At 36.5% G+C, this 12,362-nt stretch overlaps 1 protein-coding gene across 1 annotated transcript in view; it reads right to left on the bottom strand.

The window, feature by feature from the left end:
- The window catches only part of LOC113057745 (interleukin-12 subunit beta-like), a 47,584-nt gene extending 35,930 nt beyond the window's left edge, over positions 1-11,654 (bottom strand). Inside the window, exon 1 of the mRNA XM_026225244.1 lies at positions 11,617-11,654. The gene's annotated coding sequence lies outside the window, so the exon portion shown is untranslated. The remainder of the gene's footprint in view (positions 1-11,616) is intronic.
- Positions 11,655-12,362: the final 708 nt, after the last annotated feature.

The following is a 12,362-nucleotide window of genomic DNA, read 5'->3' as shown; positions in this document are numbered from 1 at the left end:
TAGTTAATCTAATATAACATCATACTAAGAGTGCAGTTGTTCTCCAGATACTAGCATAACAAATGTGATTTTGATTTTTATAAAAAATTAATAAACAAGAATTTAATATTAAGTGCATTTTAGGCACCATATTGCCTGGTTTAGCTCTATTTCACCGACGAAGAAAGTTGAAAACTAAGCTACAGCAGTAACAGCACTAATTGCATTTTTGAGAAACACACTGAGGAGGTGTTTCCTAACTGAATGAATCCACTTTTTGAACAAATCAGTCATTGGCGTAATAAATAATTATTTTTTGTTTTTTCCCCTCTTTCGAGTGTGTATGCCTTTATTTTGCTAGGCATGGCAAATGTCTTTATTAGGGCTGTCAAAAATAGCGCGTTAACGACGTTAATTAGTTGTTTGTCATTAATTACGTCAAATGTTTTAACGCATTTCACGCATGCGCAGTGTGACAAATTATTTAGGTCAGGAAAGTCTCGTCGATCTCTGAATTCTCAAGATAGTAAAAAACAGCGGCGAGCGCTGCGACGAAAACACAGAAGAAGCTTAAGGTTTTACCCCAGTTACTCTCAAATACATTCATGCCAAGCTCGATAAACAGAGACGACTTTGGTAGTTGATACGCTGGAGCTTCTTCCTGTTATAGTATAGAGTCCTGTGTTTCACAATGCCCATGCGCAGAACGCCTACATGCAATGCAGCGAAAATTACAGCTGTTTGAAAAAGCATTTGCATTTTTACTTGGTTTTACTGGCACTTGAAGCCTTCAGAACGTGAAAATATCGATCCTAAAGTATTGTGGCAGAGCAAATGAACACCTCCTAAAAACAAGAGTGCCCAGAGTGCAGAGGGCGCATGTTTGTGTTTATGAGTTCATTCTTTCGAGTTTCTCTATGCATAATTTCATAGATATGTGGCTATATTTAACCACTGGTTCACCTAAAACTCTTACACTATCTGTAGTTAAATGGCATGGTTTGATATAGTGCTCAGGTAAATTTGATTAAGTAAATGTTAAACTTTTGAAATTCAGAAAAAAAAGAACCACATATTGATGAATCAATACATGAAAATTATGTATCTGTGTCCTGTAATTTATCTTTTGGTACGCATTTCAGAAAAAAAAAATGGTTAGGATTCAGGTGTAATTGCAAATAGTGATTAATCATGATTAATCCACTGAAAATTCTGATTAATTTGATTAAAAATTTTAATCATTTGACAGCCCTAGTTTTTATATATGCATGTTTTAATTATAACTGTGAAGCAACAACATTGCTATTAAATGTGCTATATAAATAAATAAAAGTTAAGTTCAAATTCCATTGTATTTTGGTGACTTGATTGTGTAAACAACTTCAAAAACATTGCAACGAAAAAAATTTTTTTGAAGAATGTTTTGGTCAATTTAGTCAGATTTTTCATTGAACCAGAAAGAAAGTTTGAGAAGAAGGATAATGGAACGGTCTCAATGCAATAGTAAGACTTTCCTCTCTGTACACATATCCTCGTCTAGATGTCCAGAGCACAACAGCAGAAAAAGGTGAGGACACAGACACACAGCACAGTCACAATGACAACACAAAATCTACTGACAACAAGGGACAGACAAAGCAGGAAATATGAGGGAGAATGGGAACAAGCGACAGGTGAGGGCAATCAGCTCGTGATCTGCACACACCAGCGCCAATGTATCACAAATCAATATAAATATTCGATAAAAATTTTCCACTGACTTCATTCACAATCTTGATGATCTTCATTACATGTCAGTTATTTTAACAATATTAAATGGCTTACATCAACCAGCCGGATAAAATTCTCACACTACCTATTACCATACCTAAATTATGCAACCTGATCAACTGCACTCAAAGATAGAAATAGGCAAATAGAATAGTTTGAATTTGTTGTTCTGTAAAAGTTACAAATGAAGGCCTAGGATATGAGGCATCTGGCTGGGCTGGTATTAATTATAGACATATTTTGCTTCAGATAATTGATGAAGTCAATAGACCTTTGTTCCCAGCAAAACTAAACCGATCATACAGTTAGAGCCTGAGAAAATGGCTTCAGGAGGCAGAACTTGTGCATGGAATTGAAGACCAATTTAAATTCAATATTTCTTTTCTTGATTAAATTATGGACCTCACCCCAAAATTCAGAATAATTGAAATGAAAGTGCCAAAACAGAAAAAAAATTCAGTGAAAACAGGAGTGAACTCTCTCAATAGTGCCTCCGGTAGAACAGGTGAAGCCAGCAAAGGTTATCACTGACTCATTTATAATTATCATGACAATGTGCATAGAGTTTTTGAATTACAGATGATATTTAAGAACCTGTATTTTGAGTTTATGATCAAATGAAAAGCATGCCAACATAACCCCCAAATGGGTTAGGCATGACCAAGCATGAAATCAGTAAGAGTAGAATAAAGTAGCATGAAGGAAATGAAAATAGACTGTTTAAGGTACTTTAGCATTACTGACGGGACTGTGAGAGAATGTAGGACTAAAAAGCTTGGGAAATACAGCTCTGTAAAAGACCTGGTGGTAATAAATCTTCAGAATTCTGTCTGAAATCCAATCCAGGATAAACTTGTTAAGATACAGCGCTACAGTCCAGCATTTGTTATAGAAAAACTTGTAAAAGAGCTTTGCGAGCTTGTGTCCATCTATGAAACTTAGAACTTCTCTGCAGTATTTCTAATTATCCAGACCAATGAGCTCATCCTAAGGCTTAGTGCTGCAACTTTCCACTAATGCCATCATTTAGACAAGGTGTTCTCAGTCAATATTCAGTCACTGGTTTCATAAAAAATATCCTGTAGACCCTGTAATGACCCAGAAATGGCTTTATCTAATAGTATGAACATGGCAGCAGGGCGATTACAACTTCTAGACATCTGACCTGCAGATCTCAGAGGGAAAAGAGCTGTGTCTGCACACTTTTACGAAGTAAGGCCCAGAGACAGTCAGAATGGCCGTGCCCAGGGCATATTTGCACGAGGATCTGTTTCAAAGTCAAGATCGAGAATGGGCCTGGGTCAGCGATCTTTCTCGTGAACAAGGAAGTAGTTAAAGCCTGAATCACTGTTCACTAGAAAAGCCATTTCCAGAGTTTGTACTTCAGACTGAAGAACGTGAGCATCATTGTCCTGTAGAGAAGTTTGAATAATAATTATGACTCGGAAGTGGCCTGCGAGTGAACTGGAATAAGTAACCTTGTTCTACGATCTGCAAAACCTAACTAGGTCTGATATTACAGCGATAATTTGTTTGGGCCCGCACTGAGTTGGTTGGACGGGCCCAGCATGAACAATGCTTCCGTTGCCCGATCAAGCATTTAGCCGCCTGAGGGCGCTGTAGGACCTCTGTCGAACAGCCGAAAATAAACCATTGAATCACCACATTTCAAAAAGAATCTAAAGAGTCATCTTTTAGCCAGCTGTAGATTGTAAAATTAATTAAGGACACACATGATGCCAGCTTGTTTCGACAGTTCCTGTCCCGCTCTGTGATAGACTTAAGCCAAAAAGGAGGATAGAGAACTTCCTTTTTGTTTTAGAAGCATGTCAGCCACAAATGGTCAGTTGTCCCCTTTTGACCAGCTTCACTCAAATCCACAGTAAGAGACACAGGAAAAAGAGTATTTTACAGGACACTCTCTAGGCCTGCATTTACAAAGGATCTAAGGAACAGTGATAACCTTTAACTCAAGCAAATAGGATTGTAACGTTATGATTTTCACGGTTTGATAATCGTCTCAGAAAATATCATGGTTTTCACGGTATATATTAAACAATAATTCTTATCAGTGACGATGACTCTTAAAAGAAAAAGAACAGGTTATTTGAGTGAGCAAATCCTTTATTACAATAAACTTGGAACCATTTTAATGAAAGTATTGAAGTCTGCCTTCTGAATAAATAAATAAATTAATTAATTTATTTAATAAAATTAAATAAAAAAAGAACTGTGGTTTTTCTCAAATAAAACTAGGAAATGTTTACTTAATTTTTCTCCCAGAGCAGCCCTGGTGATGTTCAATGTTTATGTACGTAACTTAGATGCTGAAAACACCATTTATGTTTGCATACTTCAGTGTGTAGTAAATAAAACGGCGCCATTCAGAGACATGCAGAACCAAGCAGATTATTCATATAGCAGTCTTCTTGTGCACAAATTTTCACAGACAAATATCATATCTACTTTTGATTTATCCATCAGATTGTATGTTTTACATGACACCTTCTCTTTATACTGTAAATTCAATGTCCCGACTGCAACAGAATTCATGTTCACGACTGCAACAGAATTCCCTCTGCATCACAGAAATCATACAACATTATCTTATAACTTATTATAAATGTAACACACCTTTATCTGCACGCAGGGATGGTGTCCACGAAAATAAGCGAACATGTTGGAGCCACTTTACATCCACAGAAGGATCCATCCTTCTGCAAATTTTAACCTTTTTTTCGGCAGGGATGGAGCTTATATATATTCTATGTCTCTTTCGAAAATATGCAAATGTTTATGGTATGAAAACGGTGCACCTTCAAACCATGATAAACTGCCATACCGGTATTAGAGATCGACTGATATGGGTTTTTCTATAGCCGATGACGATGTTTAGAGGTCAGGGTCAGTTGATGGCCGATATGTGCTGCTGATTTTTAGGGCCGATATCTTGAGGTTTTCTCCTTCATTTGCATGCTAAAATGTCACACTAATAATAAGTGGATGCACAACATTTCTAAACGTATCATCATTTATTGAGGACTGACTTGAACCATCTCTCGAATCTTAATTTTGTGCACTGCACAGTATTAAAAAAAAAATTATCCAAAGTTAACCAAACAAATCAATAAACTGACCAAGTATTAAATATATTAAATATTTTTATATAAATATTTGTTTTATATATATATATACACTCACCTAAAGGATTATTAGGAACACCATACTAATACTGTGTTTGACCCCCTTTCACCTTCAGAACTGCCTTAATTCTATGTGGCATTGATCCAACAAGGTGCTGAAAGCATTCTTTAGAAATGTTGGCCCATATTGATAGGATCGCATCTTGCAGTTGATGGAGATTTGTGGGATGCACCTCCAGGGCACGAAGCTCCCGTTCCACCACATCCCAAAGATGCTCTATTAGGTTGAGATCTGGTGACAGTGGGGGCCATTTTTGTACAGTGAACTCACTGTCATGTTCAAGAAACCAATTTGAAATGATTTGAGCTTTGTGACATGGTGCATTATCCTGCTGGAAGTAGCCATCAGAAGATGGGTACATGGTGGTCATAAAGAGTTGGACATGGTCAGAAACAATGCTCAGGTAGGCTGTGGCATTTAAACGATGCCCAATTGGCACTAAGGAGCCTAAAGCGTGCCAAGAAAACATCCCCCAAACCCTTACACCACCAACACAACCAGCCTGCACAGTGGTAACAAGGCATGATGGATCCATGTTCTCATTCTGTTTACGCCAAATTCTGACTCTACCATCTGAATGTCTCAACAGAAATCGAGACTCATCAGACCAGTCAACATTTTGCCAGTCTTCAACTGTCCAATTTTGGTGAGCTTGTGCAAATTGTAGCCTCTTTTTCCTATTTGTAGTGGAGATGAGTGGTACCCGGTGGGGTCTTCTGCTGTTGTAGCCCATCCGCCTCAAGGTTGTGCGTGTTGTGGCTTCACAAACTCTTTGCTGCATACCTCGGTTGTAATGAGTACAGACAAGTACGCATATTGAGAAACGGCTAATGACAGATTTACATCCTCACTCTGAGACGAGAGGCTCACCAGACTCACGAAGCTGACTTTTTGACCTCAGGTCATGTGCTCCCCTCTCACTAAACATTCCAAAACACATACTCTTTCTTTGCAGACAAAATAAACACAAACTTGCATAGAGTTTCTGAAAGACATTCATTTATTACCAATGCTATTAGAGCAAAGATATTCACAAATAATGTGTTATATGCCTTTTTACAGTTTCTGTGCATTATAACCCTTTTAGTAGATAAATGTACCATGTCTGTGTAAGATATGTGAAGTTTAGTGCTGAACGCATGGTTGCGATATTTGCAGAACACTGATGTGAATAAAATGTTGATATTCTGTACCATACTCATGTTACAACACTTTATTGAAGTTATTACCAAAAACTCACAGGGATATTCCTCACTTGAAAGACTAAGCATCTTGTTAATTTATACATGAAAAAGGAACAGTACGCCGGCCTGAGACTCACACCCACAACCCTAGGGTTAGGAGTCAAACTCTCTAACCACTAGGCCACAACTTAATTATGGTGCAGCAGGCTTTGTTCATCTACTGTAAGTGGCTACGAGCAGGCTCTTCTGGACCATTCTAAGCCAAGGTTCTGGTGAGAGCCTGGTGAGGCTGCAAATCCATTCGCTCTCTGTGCTGGCCTTTGATAACTCATTGGGCAGAAGGGTGTCAGGACCCAGAGCATCTCCATTCTCCTCTGATCCACCTAAACAGATTATAATGCTTGTTGCAGATGAGGGATGCTGATTCTTAAGTGTAAAACACAACAGAGGATCAAAGTACTGCAGGGAGAGTTAAATGTGCAAGACCTGTGCCAGCGTTAGATCACTCAAGCCCAGCTGCTCATTGTGCCCATCTGAAGCATCTGCCCATCTTACTGCCTAATGTCATAATTTACGAACAGTCATAATTTAAATAAAAAAAAAATAAATAAAACTATAAATTGTTTTCACAATAAAAAATATTTTGTGTTTATTATATCATAGTTCTATTATGGATTTCATATTTTAAGAATGAAAGATAGTTTTTAGATAGTTTCAATGTGATGTGTATCAAACAAAAGGGTGAAAAAACCCTGATGTATTAAAGTGCCATTCATTTGCACAGAACTAAAATAAACATCTTGACCACAAGATAATATTCTATTCTTTTCAGACATATACTGTATACTATATACACAATGTCTGTAAAACTCAGTGGATTACATAAATGGAACGTTATCATTAAATCAACTTGCTTAAACTAAGCATGAATCTTTCCACAGCTTGAAGTTTTAAGCCAAGTTATTCACAGTGTCATGTAATCTGAAGAACATTATTATAACTGTAAACTTTGAGATATGTGTTTATAATGCTCACATCCAGTTTTATGAAATATAGCTGTTGACTTTCACAAGCATAAATAATTTAAGAAAGGAATATTGAAGGCCTATGGAAGAAAAAGTACTGCAGGCTTGTTTTGATCTGTCTTTCTACAACATGGTTAGTTCTTAAGATATTTTGCAGGTGAATTTTGAACATTGCCAGGAGTGTTTGGTTTGTCATCTATGAAAGACAAAAAAAAAACACAATATGAAAAGTGTTTAAATCCATTTTCTGCATTCTGACTCTTTCTGGGGATTATAATCCATTCTACCCTTTATTTTGGTATACCTCACTTATTTCTTCCTATTCTTTTGTCACTTGTATCTATGTTTATCATGTTGTCTTTTATTTGCTTTTATCTTGGTTCCAGTTGTTTCCTGTCATGCATTGTGAAGTGTGTAGTTGCTTTGTAAAGGCCAGGAATTAAATTGTGATTCACACTCAAAATTCAAAAGTTTACTATTGTTTTATTTTATTAATGTTTAAAAAAGATGTATGCAACAAAACGTGACAACAAACAAGACGAGAAAGTGTGGTGTGAGCGACCTACTAAAAGACCAAACCAAATAACCACATGTTTTCATCAACACCCTTAATGCTGCACGCGAGTATGGACAATTATTGAAAATACTTTTACATTTTTAATGCATTAAATTATATTATCAGCACAAGAAGTTGAGTAAGATTTTCTGAAAACACTGACATCATTGCATCACAAAACCACCTCTGAATAGAACCCTTTGAATATGTGACCTGATATAAGCTGTCAGCAGTTGCAAAAAGAAAGCAAAATGTTATTTTAACACCCACATATCCTTTCTTTATGATACTCTGTGTGGGTAGAATTTTATCGAAATGTGCATGCTGTCACATTGTGCACAAAACACTAAACACTTGCATGTCTGTGAATTAATGCATGTCTGAGACACAGCTTACAAAAAGAATATAAAAATAAATAAAAGCTGGTGGTTGACTGGGCAATTTCTTTTTTTTTTTTTTTTTTACACATGTCTGTATAATAATATAATATATTAATAAATAATATAAAAAGCACAATGCATCAGTATGACCTTTTGAGACAGAGCAACCTGCCAGTCTCTTAGTGCTGGTGCAGATCTAACATGGCTCCAGCTTCATTACAAGTCACTTCCTGTCTACCTATAAAGCTATTCTGCCCCGCTGCTCCCACCGTACTTACAATCAGAATGGTCACCCTAACACACAACACATGTCCATGACCCCTGGCTTTGGGTGTGACTGAAGCCAACAGGGTTTAAAGGAAAGACATATAAAATACAGATAAAATGACATTGTGAAAGGACAGGAAATCAGGATGTTCTGCTTGCTTCGACAAGTCTCCATTTGAGCTTGACATGTTCATGTGCAAGGGTCAACAGGCTATCGTATGCAATCAGGGCATTCACGTAAATCACTTCTGCTTACCAAAAGATTGTCCAGAAAAAGATCTGAAGACCCAGAACATTTCTTTAAGCCAAATACAAAAAAAAAAAAAAAAAAGCTTCACATACAACAGCATTGCAACAAGCTCTGGTAAAAAATAAAAAATAAAATAATTAAGATAGAGAAACGGAAATACATTTGGATTGCATATTATAAAATACCAGAAAATAAAATATAAATATAAGATTTTATGAGAAAGTTTAGTTTTTTACAAGTTTACAGTTTTTCGTATGAATTCATACAATTATCATCATTCCAAAAAAGTACACATAATGAAAGACACAGTATGCTTTCTTTTAGAAAGAGTTTTTTTTTTTTTCTACAGTAAAAGTCGATAACACTCCCCTGAAAATTCTTCTGGAGACTTTGATGAGTTGTAGATACAGACTGCTGACAGATGGTTTTTAGAAAGCAGAACAGACTATTTGCTAAGAGATGTTAGAACGTATTCTATCCAGACAGTAGGATAGATGAGGTGACTTTTCCTGTCAATAGCTTTTATGAACATTATATGCAGCAGTTGATTATTATTAATTTCATAATTTCAGTCTATACATTTTCAGAAAAGTACACTGCTAGTCTACTCCCTTATAGTAAAAAAATGGAAGCAGCAAAGCTGATGACGCAAACTTTCATCATTAGACATAATTTTTATGTTGTTTGTAATGGTATGCGTGGTATTTATTTAGGTGGACGAAAGTCCTGCATAAGAGGGTATTTTCCAATGCAATGTATGAAACAAGGACTTATTAAAGTCATTCCACACCACCCTAGAAATAAAATGATGTTTATATATAGGAAGTATAGGTGTGATAAATGCACAGTACATGTATTTAGCTCTGCACTATTGGCAATTGTCATCATTCTCTTTTTATGTAATCCAACCTATCTCAGACCTCATCCCACATCCTGTTCTTGTTCAAGGCCTGAGTAAGCAGTTCAACACAAGTGATCTGCTGCTGTAATAGAAAAATACTTGATAAATGATAAAGGATTAATCACTTTACCATTTTACTCCCTAATCACAAAGGTCATTTTATTCAACATCAAAATTAAAAGGCCCCTACTGTATGTTTTAGCTCATGCCATAATCATATTGTTATGTGTTCTTAATGTTTTATTTGATCTACAGTGACCCCAAAAAGTATTTAAACCACCAATAATCTAAATGCCATGTGTCATTTCTCAGAATTAAGGAAACCACAGCTGCATTTCATCACAACAATTAGTCATGTCCACTTCAATTTGATGAGCAGAATGATAGCTACAGATCTACCACAGCTGCATTTCATTACAACAATTCAAAGTCATATTCCACTACTATTTGAGGAGCAGATACTGTAGATAGATAGATCAGTTGCTGATCTTTCATGGATGTGGGTTTGTGAAATTATCTGTGGTTGTTTTTTGTGTAAACAGGGTCTTTAAAATCCCTATCATTCACTTAAATTTGTCACCCACTATTCTTCTTCGAAGAAGTCTTGCCATGCTTTGTGTCTGTAGTCCGTAACGCCTGTTGTCCTTAAAACACCAAACAACTGGGCTATTAAGGTTATACACGCTCCAGCTAAATAGGCTTCGATGATTTGCCTTTTTTGGGCATTTGACAAATCAACAATTTCACCCACAGCTTGTACTAAAGAATGCTGAACACAGCTTATACAACATACAGAATAGACAACAAATATATAAATAAATGAAAATCACAGCATTTGTTTTTAATATCACAATAACCACTATAATGGAGAGTGTTCACATTATTTTGTGCCTAATGTCATTTAAAGATCATTTTCTATACTAAGGACGTCCGCATGGATTCTAATGACCTCCTGTTCGCATGTATGTGAACTAAACGTAAGAACAAAAACACAAACAACTGGCATTGTGCTTGGATTTTCATATAAGCTTCAATCATGTTTAATATTCTTGTTAATCAGGTGATAGTTCTTATCTATTTTCTAAAATCATGCTTTGCTGGGTGCATGAGATTCTGTGAACAGAGCATTCCTTTCCGTGCCTTTGGTATCACTGTCATGATGTACAAATCTAATGTGATGCACTGGTTCTAACAATAGTATGAACATTCTATTCTAAAACAAACGACATGCTCAGTTGAGATAGTATCTCTCAGTACAAGAAGTTCTCCACCGCATAGTTCTTCGGGTTTGACACTTGAAAAATGTTGGCATTGGAAATACTAAACCTGATTTAAAATGTGACATCAAACAATTACAAAAAGTAGCAAAGATTATATGTATCATGATGTGAAGAATTACAGCAATCCAACGATAGGCAGTGCTTTTATTAATCTCTGTATATGTTCTGTTCGCTGTTGGTCTGCTAATGCCGGTTTTTGTTTTGGGATCACATAAATCAGATCTTAATATCACCGCTTTCATAGAAATGAACTGAATGATGTAAACTTTTCCTATCTAACACTATTATTGCACTGTTTCCACAACTCCCCTGAATCTCCTTAACGCATAATCACCATTTTAGACTACCAGGTGCTGAAGACTAAAAGATTTATTGCCATACTCTTAAAAGCCTTATGGCTATATTCAGTAAAATACTCTAGAAATGGTTCACATTCTGTTTAAAATCTTCCTGGGTCACCAAAAGTCAAATACCTTTAAATGTAAAAAAAATTAATAAAAGCGGTGGTGACACCCTGCCATAAGAGAGGTTCTTGGATCGAAAGAACTGTTAAGCGCTGGGTTGATTCACAGAACAAAACCACTATCTGAATCTATCTGCACTGCCTGGGGTACAAAGCCATTCTAGCATTGCTGAAGCTAATGAAAAGGACACAAAGGTAAACAGATCCTAACCGGTCTTGCACTGAGAGAGAAAATACATATATATATATATACTGTGTATACAAATGAAAATTATAGATAAATATAAGTACTGTGCTGCAGAGTAAAAGGCATATGTGGTGGGAACTGCATGCACAATTACCCCTATGTGCACTCACCCGCTGAGAGCCGTCCTCAACCAACAGCAACCCCTGCTTCTGCTCTTCCTCTACAGAGAGGAACTGCATGAAATGGCTCACTGCTTTTTATAAACGTTGGAAAGGTGCCCATAACACAGCAACAAAAACAACCTTTTGATGTTGGCAAGCTGAAAAGCCAGAATGCGGTTGGGTCAGGAGGTCAGACTTGGTGTGGCCACATCAAGGAAGTGTCTTATAGACAGGGAAGTTTAGGAGAAAATGGGAAATATCCTATTTCCACAACACAGGGAAAGGAAAACATGAACACAATAAAAAGACTGACCTTGTTTCACACTTATCTTCATCTACAGTATATGCTAAATGGATCGCCTCAGTCTGTGCAGTGACCAAAACATTAGATGTAATTATTAGATATGGCCTGAATATATATCAATTGATTGGCAAAACAAAAGGGAAACACTAAATCTGTCTCCATAGGCAGCCACTCATTTCAGTCAAAAATCTATATGCAACAGTTTGAAATTATTAATGAAAATAAAATAATGTAGGTGAAAGGCTTATGTGCATTCATAATGTATGTCCTCACACACAGCTTTTTATGAAGTGCATTCTCATCTTTAAATGTTGGAAATATATTCATTTTTGAGAACAGCACTGTCGATGGTCTATTCCCACAGCAGGCCGAAGTGCTGATTATTTAGTGATAGTCCAATTTATTCTCATCTTAATCATGGCAGCTCTTGTCACCGCCCCCCCCCCCCCCC

The sequence above is a fragment of the Carassius auratus genome, chromosome 39, assembly GCF_003368295.1.
Source record: "Carassius auratus strain Wakin chromosome 39, ASM336829v1, whole genome shotgun sequence".
NCBI classification, from domain to species: Eukaryota; Metazoa; Chordata; class Actinopteri; order Cypriniformes; family Cyprinidae; genus Carassius; species Carassius auratus.
This window is presented reverse-complemented; position numbering and strand designations above follow the sequence as displayed.